The 12,152-nt window shown below is 55.4% G+C and overlaps 1 protein-coding gene across 5 annotated transcripts in view; it reads left to right on the plus strand.

Annotated features, from left to right (window-relative positions):
- The window catches only part of CELSR1 (cadherin EGF LAG seven-pass G-type receptor 1), a 182,386-nt gene that overhangs the window by 71,032 nt on the left and 99,202 nt on the right, over positions 1–12,152 (plus strand). The window lies entirely within an intron of this gene.

The raw sequence follows: 12,152 nt of genomic DNA on the forward strand, positions 1-12,152 counted from the left end.
AACAGTAGAGCAAGGTTGCAGGGTGAGATCTACTGAAAACCTAAATGCACAAAGTGCCGTGTGTGGCTTTTAAGTGACTTTCAGGTTGAGGTCCTTTATTCCAGATTGCAAGCTCAATTGCTCAGCGTACAACAGTGGGACCCGGTGGGAGTCACTGAGCCGTTAGTCATTTGGGTCTCGAAAGCCCATGTTTTTCACGCCACTGTAGAAATTTCGTGACTCACCCGCCGCCTCTGAAGACACTCTTTCCTTCATGTCTCCTGACTCATCACCACGATGAATTACTCCACATGCAGCCAACGGTGCCTTTGGAGTAATTGATGCATTTTTTAGAAAAATAAAGAGCCAGCTGGAGAGCTGAACGTGCCCAAAAACACACGTTCTCTGCATCTCGGCCACAAACCTTGCTTTGGTCTTTGCTCGTCTGTTCCACAAAATGATGGCTCATTTGAAAAACGAGTTCACAGTGTCCCGGTGGTGAATAGTCTCTGTTTTTTTTTTTTTTTGAAAGCTCTCTGGGATTAGGCGGGATTTGGTTTGTACCGGAGGTAACTTTGAGACACTTCCATCGACTGTGTCCTCGATTAATCTGTTTAATATAAACACCTGAGCCATCGTTTGCCTCGTTAGCACAGAGCACGAGTTTATCGAGCTTATAACAAGGGTTTGAGGTATTAGCAGGTATTTATCAGGCAGGAAGAGCGCCGGGGAGCGGAGGGAGAGGAAGGACGGCTTCTGAGGTTCTCTGCATCAGAAGTGGAGGGAAAACCACCACAGCGGGGGTGTGGGCAGCCCAGTGCAGTGAGGCCCCCGGCTCGGACACCCTGCGCCCGGCGCCCCAGGTTGGTGGCACTCTGGTCATACAGTGAGTGGAAGGAAGGCACCGTGGTCACCTGCTTCTTGGTGTTCCCACACCCGCTCGTCTGTGGCTGTCTGTTGGTGCCGTCTGGGTCTGGGGCTCTTCCCCCAGCTGTCTCTGAGTGCTAATCCTAAATTCCTGGCTGTACCAGGGCTTGGCTGTGTGCAAGGCAGGCAGGCAGAGGCGGCGGGAGACCCCCGCCTCCCACAGCCTACACCTGCATTGGCGTTGGGGTTGGGGCGGGGGAGGAGGGGTAGCTATGACCAGGCCTGAACCGGGCCCCCTCTCCTGCTCTGAGTTTCAGTGGACTCCGGTTCTGTGTCAGCTTCCCAATGTCCCCTTCCTCCCCTTTGCCACTCATGGCCTTGAGAGGGCCGCTCCACCTCTCTGAAGCATGTGCTTGGATGCAGCAGCGGCCAGCACAGTAAGCGTTCCTCCCACGAGCCAGTGCCCGCCATGTGCCATGTGGCCTGGGTGGGGGTGCTTCGCCAACTTTCCTGCTTCAGATGAAGAAGCCATAGCCGGGAAGGAGCCTGTTGTGCTCCCAGGAGTTGGCAAGGACGCCATCTTTTGTACCTACTGTATACCGGGCCAGCGCACACAGCCAGACCTCTCCCAGCACATTCCGGGGGGTGACCGAGTTCATCTGTGCCGTTGGCTAATTTCATGGGTAGAGGGGACCCTGTCAGCACCCCCCACCTCTGGCTTTGTCAGATGAGTCAGAAGCCCTAGGGTGGCGTCTCACATGGCTTTGAGACCAGGCACCGCCAGTCCAGGCTGCAGTAAGCTTGGGCTGTGCTGGGTGGGGGCGGCCGAGGCCCCTTGGGATCCCGGGGCCAGCAGATCCCCCCGACGATGATTGACCCACTGTGGGGGAATCCACCTCCTGAGAGTCTCAGGTTTCCTTTTCATCAGGAGAGTCGTTTTTAGAACTCTAATGACTGGGGAACGGCCAAGTCTGTCATCACCAATAAGACCCACTAACGTGTAATGATTGGCATGAGACTAATCTGAATCTCTTTCGGTACCAAAATTATCATACGTATTTCCCTCCGAGATAGGGCTAATTAAGAATGATTCTTTCTGCTCCGTCCCTCTTCCTCTCTTTCTCCCTCTTTCCCTTTGAAGCGCTCCTTTTTCTGCGTGGAGGTAATTGAGCTCATTTATTCATGATGAAATGCTGCTGTCGTCACGGGGTTTGATTACTTGCTCCCTGGTAAGCCGAGCTCGGGGCCTCGCGGTTGTGAGGTTGGAACCGGCTGCTGGAAGCCGCTGGCTTCCTGTGTTTCGGGATGAGAGATGGCAGGAGCTGGATGAAGGAAGGAGCACTTAATTTTGGGAAAAGCTCAACGAATTTGATACTGGACAAAATACAGCTCTCCCGCGTCTCTGAAATCCATTCCGGTTTTAGAGAATTCTGTTCAAGGCCCCAGTGCACGTGGCTGCCCCGGTCTTTGCAGGGAACGGAGGGCTGCCGGCCGCTCATGGCATTGAGACTGTGGTTGGGGTCTGCAGCCATCCCATTCTCTGAAAGGGACAGGGACAGGAAGCCTTAAGGCCCTGGCATCTTAGATGTGCCTGGGACGCCCTCCCAGTTTCTCCGCTCTGCAGAGGTTCGTGAACAACCACGAGAGGCAATCGGGCTTGTGTTCCTCGGCTTCCAGCCCCTTGGGCTTTTTGTAAACATGGTAGTTTTGCTTTTTGTTAAATTGCTCAAGGATGTGGGTCAGGCTCCGACTTGGCTCCTGTGGGTCCAGACAGGGCCCTGTCTCATCTCCCCTCTGCACCTGCTGTCCCTTCATCTGAAACGTGTCTCCTCATCCATCTGCCCGTCGTGAACCTCCCTGAAAACACTTCAGCAGCTGTCCCCTGCTCTGAGAAAGTTCTAGAAGTTTTCCCAACCTCATCCAATGGATCATAGCCTCCCTTGAAGCTTTCTGGGTGCCTGCCTTATGCCTTTGTTGGTCCACCCCCACACTGGGTGTGGTTCACACACTTCCATGTCTCTGGACCCCGGGATGCCAGAGACTGTAGCTAATGGTCGTGTGTGTTTGTGTGTTTTGAGACAGTCTCACTCTGTTGCCCAGGCTAGAGTTCGGTGATGTGATCTCAGCTCACTGCAACCTCTGCCTCCCGGGTTCAAGTGATTCTCCTGCCTCAGCCTCCTGGGTAGCTGGGATTATAGGCATGCACCACCACCCGGCTAATTTTTTGTATTTTTAGTAGAGACGGGGTTTCGCCTTGTTGGCCAGGCTGGTCTCGAACTCCTGACCTCAGGAGATCCGTCTGCCTTGCCTCCCAATGTGCTGGGCTTACAGGCGTGAGCCATTGTGCCTGGCTGGACTATAGCTAATGCTTAGTGTGTGTGCTGCTGGGCTGGTCACTGCTCTAGATGATTCCCCAATTTCCTTCCCAAGGCAGTTCTGTGACCCTGTTTTATAATGGAGAAACTGAGGTACAAGACATCAGAGCATCTGGCCCAGTGGTTCTCCTCTAGGGGTGACTTTGCCCCCACAGGGGACATTTGACAAAAATCAGAAGACCTTTTTGCTTTTATCACAGCTAGGGGCCGGGGGTGCTGGTGGGATGAGGCCAGGAATACTGCTTGACATCTGTAGTCCACAGGACCGCCCGTCCCACGGCAGAGAACTGGCCTCAGTCCCAAAGGCAAGGACCCTGCTGCCCGCCCTGCAGCGGGTGGGGTCGGGATTCAAACGTGGACATTCTGGCTTCTGAGCTGCAGCTGCAGGCCCTCGAGGGTGTAACGGCCTAGCCAATCATTCCTCTTGCTTATTTGTTTAACAGCATTTGTAAAAGGCTCCTTCTGTGCTGGTCGCTGGGTTTAAAGGGGCAGTGTGGGCCGGGCAAGGTGGCTCATGCCTGTAATCCCAACACTTTGGGAGGCCGAGGTGGGCAGATCAGGAGATCAAGGCCAGCATGGCGAAACCCCGTCTCTGCTAAAAATACAAAAATTAGCTGGGCCTGGCAGCGCGTGCCTATAATCCCAGCTACTCTGGAGACTGAGGCAGAAATGAGGCAAGAGCGTGTCATTGCACTCCAGCCTCGTGACAGAGCCAGATTCCGTCAATCAATCAATCAGTCAATCAAGGGGCATTGTGATGGGCAGTGTGGAGCAGCTGGGAGTGGCTTCTTGGCTATTAACCTCGTACCTGAGGGGGCTGAGAGAACAGCGTTCCTTCCCAGCAAGAAACCTGACCTCATGAAATGAGGGCTGGCCTTAGGACTTGATTTTGAATCCTGTGCTGCTCTTTATTCGCCTCCTCTCCTTAATTAAACCGTCACGACCAGTCCTTGCTAAAATGGGCAGTACTCTCTACTGGTGACCAAGAGCACCAGTCCAGGGCTCTGCTCTCACTCGCCCTTTCCCAAGTATCTGTGACAACCCAGGAGGTGGGACAGTTGTCATCCCGTTCTGTTAATACCCAGGTATACCCCTGGGTGGGCTTCTTTTCTTTCTTGGTTTTTTTTTTTTTTTTTTTTTCTTTTTTGAGACAGAGTCTCACACTGTCGCCTGGGCTGGAGTGTAGTGGTGTGATCTCTGCTCACTGCAACCTCCGCCTCCCTGGTTCACCTGACTCTCCTGCCTCAGCCTCCCGAGTAGCTGAGATTGCAGGTGCCCATCACCATGCCCAGCTAAGTTTTTTGTATTTTTAGTAGAGACGAGGTTTCGCTATGTTGGTCAGGCTGGTCTCAAACTCTTGACCTTGTGATCCACCTGCCTCAGCCTCCCAAAGTGCTGGGATGACAGGCATGGGCCACCACACCTGGCCAAGAGGTGAGTTTCACAGCTGCCCCTGGGAGGTCAGATGCCCTAGATCTCCAGCCTCCAGCCTCTTGCCTCTGGTCCCTGGAGGGTGTCCCCGTACCAGTTCCAGATACTCCCTGCTCCAATCCTGCTTCCTTTCCCCGTCCCTCATCTCAGCCCGCAGGCTCACAGACCCAGCCCCACACTCGGTGTCTCGCCATGGCCTGATGACTCTGCCTTCCCAGCTCAGCTCTTCCTCCGCTACCATCCCATCATCATGTTACCACCGTGGTGGGGCCGCCTCCTGCCCTGATGATCCCCTCTTCCTGTTGTGCCCAGAACACCCGTAAAACACACGTTGGTCGCACCAAGCCTTCCTGGGGTGACTGGTGCTCCAGTATAGAGTGCGGTCACTGGATCTGTGGCACTCGGAGACCTAGCCTCACCTGTGGCTCCCCGTGCCCAGGCCACTCTGGCCCTCGGGAAGCACGCTGGCTCCCCTCACCGTGGCACTTGTCCCCCCAGCACACCTTCCCCAGGTCTTCCCTGAATGTTTCCTCCCTGTCCCCGCTCCTCTGTCCTCCCTGCAGCCCCCACCCCTATGGCGGTGTTGGCTCATCATCGTCACCTTTCTCTCTCTGCACTAGATGCAGACAGCAGCGCCCTCTGCTCAACAGCACAAACTCACAGCCCAGCATGGCACCAGCCTGCAGCAGGCGCCATGTGCAAATGAGACGGGGCTGGCTGTCTGTCCCACCCCCCCACCCCCACCCCCACCACGTAGGCCAGAGAAAATGCCCTCAGGGTCGGCCATTCATTCTGTGCTGGGGTCAGAGTGCCCACTGTGCTGCCTCCGGTACTGAGCTGGAAGGAATGGGACCCTCCAAGAATGTGTTCCCTTCCCCATCTCCTTTGTCCCTTCCAGGGGACGCCAAAGTACATCTGACTTTGTCCTGGCCGTGTGAGCACTGGCTAAGCTCCCACACGGGTCTCCCCTTGTGCTGGTCACAGTCGTGAGCCAGAGCATGGACTCCCAGCCTCTGGCATTCCCAGGACGCGCTTCCCTTTCTCATCTCTCTCCACCCCGTGAGCGGGTGATTTGTCATCACACTAACGCCTTCATCTTCGCATGGGGCACATTCCTGAGCGGCAGCTCCGATAGCACAGGAAGGGTGGGTTTTTCTGCAAGGCTGAACATCTGAAGGCGGATGGCAACACGTCACTTTCACTCACCTCGTGTCTGGGTAAAGGCAGACCCGGGCGCCCCTCCCGTGTGTGCCAGGGGGCTGGGGCTTCTGTTAGGGTCGAGTTTATTCTTGATGCCCGCTTTTAGCACCCTGGGGCTTTGAGAATAATCTTCCCCCAACCCACCTCCCCCATGACGGAGTCTCGCTCTGTCCAGGCTGGAGTGCAGTGGCACAGTCTTGGCTCACTGTAACCTCTGCCTCCCGGGTTCAAGTAATTCTCCTGCCTCAGCCTCCTAAGTAGCTGGGATTACAGGCATACGCCAACACACGGAGCTAACTTTTATATTTTTAGTAGAGACAGGGTTTTTACCATATTGGCCAAGCTGGTCTCGAACTCCTGACCTCCTGATCCGCCCACCTCCGCCTCCCAAAGTGCTGAGATTACAGGTGTGAGCCAGCCACTGTACCCAGCGAAGAATAATCTTTTCCAGATTGCTGAGCTCAAAGCCTGCCAGTGGGGGCTGTCCCTGTGCCCCGTGCACCTGCGCCACCTGAATTTCTGGGGTTTTGGGTGCTCCCTAGCTGGGGCCTTAGCTTGGTTTGGGAATTGGTGGGTGAGTAGCCACTTGGGAGCACATCAGTGCTGCTGGCTTTGAGCTTGTACCAACTCCCTAGGCTGGGACAATCACAGTTGTCCTGTGTGAGGGTCCCCTCGTACGTCAGAGTCCCCAGCTGTCCCTACGAGGGCCTCCTGGGGCCAGGGACATTCTGTGTACGCTCCAGGACAGAGAAATTTTTGGAGTAAAAATATAATCACCTGTGTGCTCATGGGAAAAATCTTAAAAATAAATTCTGGCCCTTCTTCGATTCTGTTGTGAAATGTGTACGTCACTCTAGCTGTGCGTTTTATCTTGGGTTCTCTTATCAGAGTCGCATGTTTTCCGTCTTCACATGATACGCTCACGCACTCGTTGATCCCAGCCTGCAAATTCTGGACTTTCAGATAAGGTCCTCGTTCGTGGTGAGCTGTGCCTTCGCCCGGCAGAGTGATGTTTGCTCGGTGCAGGGTCGAAGGTGGGCTGGTGCTCATGAGGCTTACAGGATTAAAGCTTCACACCCAGGCCGGGTTCGGTGGCTCAAGCCTGTAATCCCAGCACTTTGGGAGGCCGAGGTGGGTGGATCACGAGGTCAAGAGATCGAGACCATCCTGGTCAACATGGTGAAACCCCGTCTCTACTAAAAATACAAAACATTAGCTGGGCATGGTGGTGCGTGCCTGTAATCCCAGCTACTCGGGAGGCTGAGGCAGGAGAATTGCCTGAACCGGGGAGGCGGAGGTTGCGGTGAGCCGAGATCGCGCCATTGCACTCCAGCCTGGGGAACAAAAGCGAAACTCTGTATCAAAAAAAAAAAAAAAAAAAATTCACTCTCAAGTGTCCCTAGTAAAGTTGCATTAGTCCTGAAATCCGAGAGTTAATTATCATTCAAAATGAAAATCATTACATAACCTATAATTAAAATCTCAAAGCAGAAACAGAATCCTTTCTTAGGAAAATGTGGTCTTGAGATATTTAGGACACTTCAAGTTTTCTCTTCTGGGTGCTTCTCAGTTCTCTTGCATTTGGCTTTTTTTTTTTTTTTTGAGACAGAGTCTTGCTCTGTCACCCAGGCTGGAGTGCAATGGCACTTTCTCGGCTCACCGCAACCTTTGCTTCCTGGGTTCAAGCAGTTCTCCTGCCTCAGCCTCCTGAGTAGCTGGGACTACAGGCGTAGGCCACTAGGCCTGGCTAATTATCGTATTTTTAGTAAAGATAGGGTTTCACCATGTTGGCCAGGCTAGTCTTGAACTCCTGACCTCGTGATCCACCAGCCTCAGCCTCCCAAAGTGTTGGGATTACAGGCGTGAGCCATCGCACTTGGCTGCGTTTGGCTTTTTCTACAGAGTACAGGTTTTGAAGTCCACCACGTCTCTGGTGTGTTCTTGTAAAGCTGGGGGTATTATTTCATTTCTAGGCAACTCAGCTCTCTATTAAAATCATGCTGGGGGACTGGGCTGTGGGTGAATTTAGCCAGATGTCTCCTGTTCTCCACGAAATTTCTTTCCCCAAAGCTGGGGCTTTTGATAAACAGAATTAGTGTCCTGCGCGGGGTGTACAGGCACAGCCCAGCAGCACTGGGACCCAGCGCGGTCCTCACACTCGCCCTGCAGTCCTCATCTGGCTTCTGTGAGCTTCCCGAGGCTGCCATAACCCGTCAGCACAAACAACTGGCTGAGGATGACAGAAATTGATGGTCTCAAGCTGGGCACGGCGGCTCACGCCTGTAATCCCAGCACTTTGGGTGGATGAGTCATTTGAGGTCAGGAGTTCAAGACTAGCCTCTGTAATCCCAGCACTTTGGGAGGCTGAGGCAGGTAGATCATCTGAGGTCAGGAGTTCGAGACCAGCCGGGCCAACATGGTAAAACTCCATCTCTACTGAAAATACAAAATTAGCTGGGCATGGTGGCAGGTGCCCATAGTCCCAGCTGCGTGGGAGGCTGAGGCAGGAGAATCAGTTGAACCCAGGTAGCCTCCAGAAGCTGAGGAAGGCAGAGCAGCAGGCCCTGCCCAGGGCCTCCCAGAGCAGCCCTGACCACACCCCGACTGCAGGGCTTCTGCCCTCCAGAATGGTAAGAATGAATCCACGCTGCTTAAGCCACTCGTGTGTGGAAACCCAGGAGGTGGAGGTTGCAGTGAGCCGAGATCGTGCCACTATACTCCAGCCTGGGCAACAAGAGTAAATGAAGGCCCATCTCAAAAAAAAGGCTAGCCTGACCAACATGATGAAACCCCGTCTCTTCTAAAAACATAAAAGCTAGCTGGGTGTGGTGGTGAGCACCTGGAGTCCTAGCTACTTGGGAGGCTGAGGCAGGAGAATCGCTTGAATCTGGGAGGTGGAGGTTGCAGTGAGCCACGATTGCACCACTGCAGTCTGTAATCCAAGCTACTTTGGGAGACTGAGGCGGGCAGATCACGAGTTCAGGAGAGCGAGACCATCCCGGCCAACGTGGTGAAACCCAGAGTCTACTAAAATACAAAAAAAAATTAGCCAGGAGTGTTGTCTCCCACCTGTAGTCCCAGCTGCTTGGGAGGCTGAGGCAGGAGAATCACTTGAATCTGGGAGGTGGAGGTTGTGTGAGCTGAGATCGCGACACTGCACTCCAGCCTGGGAGAGTGAGACCGAGTGAGACCGTGTTTCAAAAAAGAGAGAAAAAAATCTATTGTCTCACTGTTTTGGAGGCCAGAAGTTCAAAACCAAAGTCCCTGCAGGGCTGTGCTCTTTCTGAAGGCTTTAGGGGAGGATGCTTTCTGGCCTCTTCCAGCTTGGGGCCCCGGGTGGTCTCTGATTGCCAGATGCGTCACGGCAGTCTCCACCTCTGTCTTCATACTGCAAACAGAGACACTGCACAGAGACTGCGCACGACTGTCTCTGTCCAGGTTTCCCTGCAATTATGAGGACACCCGTCACTGGACTAGGGCCCACGCTGACGACCTCATCTTAACTTCATCATATCTATGAAGACCAAATCCAAGTACAGTCCCTTTCAAGGGTCCTGGGAGTTAGGAACTGAGCGTATCTTTCTGGGGACACAATTCAGCACTGGGTGCTCCTCAGCTGGGGAGCTAAGGAGTTTGGGAATCGGGGCCTCTGGCGCTTCTCCCCAGCCTTCCTGACCCGTGTTGTGTAGGGCCACTGCGGGGTGGGAGGCAGGTTTCTGTTTGCTGTGTTTACCTTTGCGAACTCTAAGAACAGGAGCAGAGGGTTCCCCACGTCCCACCCGGACAGCTTGGAGGTGGGCGAGCTGACCTGGGTGTAGAGTGTGAGTCAGTGAGGAACAAATGTCTGCACACAGTTAGAAAACTGGCTGGAGCCATCCTGGCTTACACAGTGAACCCTGTCTCTACGAAAAATACAAGAAATTAGCCCGGCGTGGTGGCAGGTGCCTGTAGACCCAGCTACTCAGGAGGCTGAGACAGGAGACTTGCTTGAACCTGGGGGGAGGAGGTTGCAGTGAGCCGAGATCGCGCCACTGCACTCCAGCCTGGGCGATCGAGTGAGATTCCGTCTCAAAAAATGGCTAGAAGACGAGCCACACGCCGTGAAAACCTGGCTGTGGTTTAAAGTGCACATCATTCCCGTGACTTCACCATCTGCGCTGTTGAGGTGAGATGAGGCTGCCTGGCTGGGCTGGCTGCAGGCTGTGGGTGGCTGTGTATGCACTGGAGGGATGACACTTCTGCAGAGAGTGCAGGCTCCGTGAGAGCTGGAGGGATGACACTTCTGCAGAGAGTGCAGGCTCCGTGAGCGCTGGAGGGATGACACTTCTGCAGAGAGTGCAGGCTCCGTGAGCGCTGGAGGGATGACACTTCTGCAGAGAGTGCAGGCTCCGTGAGTGCTGGAGGGATGACACTTCTGCAGAGAGTGCAGGCTCCGTGAGTGCTGGAGGGATGACACTTCTGCAGAGAGTGCAGGCTCCGTGGGCGCTGGAGGGATGACACTTCTGCAGAGAGTGCAGGCTCCCTGAGTGCTGGAGGGATGACACTTCTGCAGAGAGTGCAGGCTCCGTGGGCGCTGGAGGGATGACACTTCTGCAGAGAGTGCAGGCTCCCTGAGTGCTGGAGGGATGACACTTCTGCAGAGAGTGCAGGCTCCGTGAGTGCTGGAGGGATGACACTTCTGCAGAGAGTGCAGGCTCCGTGGGCGCTGGAGGGATGACACTTCTGCAGAGAGTGCAGGCTCCGTGGGCGCTGGAGGGATGACACTTCTGCAGAGAGTGCAGGCTCCGTGAGTGCTGGAGGGATGACACTTCTGCAGAGAGTGCAGGCTCCGTGAGCGCTGGAGGGATGACACTTCTGCAGAGAGTGCAGGCTCCGTGGGCGCTGGAGGGATGACACTTCTGCAGAGAGTGCAGGCTCCGTGAGCGCTGGAGGGATGACACTTCTGCAGAGAGTGCAGGCTCCGTGAGCGCTGGAGGGATGACACTTCTGCAGAAAGTGCAGGCTCCGTGGGCGCTGGAGGGATGACACTTCTGCAGAGAGTGCAGGCTCCGTGAGCGCTGGAGGGATGACACTTCTGCAGAGAGTGCAGGCTCCGTGGGCGCTGGAGGGATGACACTTCTGCAGAGAGTGCAGGCTCCGTGAGCGCTGGAGGGATGACACTTCTGCAGAGAGTGCAGGCTCCGTGGGCGCTGGAGGGATGACACTTCTGCAGAGAGTGCAGGCTCCGTGGGCGCTGGAGGGATGACACTTCTGCAGAGAGTGCAGGCTCCCTGAGTGCTGGAGGGATGACACTTCTGCAGAGAGTGCAGGCTCCGTGGGCGCTGGAGGGATGACACTTCTGCAGAGAGTGCAGGCTCCGTGGGCGCTGGAGGGATGACACTTCTGCAGAGAGTGCAGGCTCCCTGAGTGCTGGAGGGATGACACTTCTGCAGAGAGTGCAGGCTCCGTGGGCGCTGGAGGGATGACACTTCTGCAGAAAGTGCAGGCTCCGTGGGCGCTGGAGGGATGACACTTCTGCAGAGAGTGCAGGCTCCCTGAGTGCTGGAGGGATGACACTTCTGCAGAGAGTGCAGGCTCCGTGGGCGCTGGAGGGATGACACTTCTGCAGAGAGTGCAGGCTCCGTGGGCGCTGGAGGGATGACACTTCTGCAGAGAGTGCAGGCTCCGTGGGCGCTGGAGGGATGACACTTCTGCAGAAAGTGCAGGCTCCGTGGGCGCTGGAGGGATGACACTTCTGCAGAGAGTGCAGGCTCCGTGAGTGCTGGAGGGATGACGCTTCTGCAGAGAGTGCAGGCTCCGTGAGTGCTGGAGGGATGACGCTTCTGCAGAGTGCAGGCTCCCTGAGTGCTGGAGGGATGCCGCTTCTGCAGAGAGTGCAGGCTCCGTGAGCGCTGGAGGGATGACGCTTCTGCAGAGAGTGCAGGCTCTGTGAGTGCTGGAGGGATGACACTTCTGCAGAGAGTGCAGGCTCCGTGGGCGCTGGAGGGATGACACTTCTGCAGAGAGTGCAGGCTCCCTGAGTGCTGGAGGGATGACACTTCTGCAGAGAGTGCAGGCTCCGTGGGCGCTGGAGGGATGACACTTCTGCAGAGAGTGCAGGCTCCCTGAGTGCTGGAGGGATGACACTTCTGCAGAGAGTGCAGGCTCCGTGGGCGCTGGAGGGATGACACTTCTGCAGAAAGTGCAGGCTCCGTGGGCGCTGGAGGGATGACACTTCTGCAGAGAGTGCAGGCTCCCTGAGTGCTGGAGGGATGACACTTCTGCAGAGAGTGCAGGCTCCGTGGGCGCTGGAGGGATGAC

This window comes from Callithrix jacchus, chromosome 1 (assembly GCF_049354715.1).
Source record: "Callithrix jacchus isolate 240 chromosome 1, calJac240_pri, whole genome shotgun sequence".
Taxonomy (NCBI): domain Eukaryota; kingdom Metazoa; phylum Chordata; class Mammalia; order Primates; family Cebidae; genus Callithrix; species Callithrix jacchus.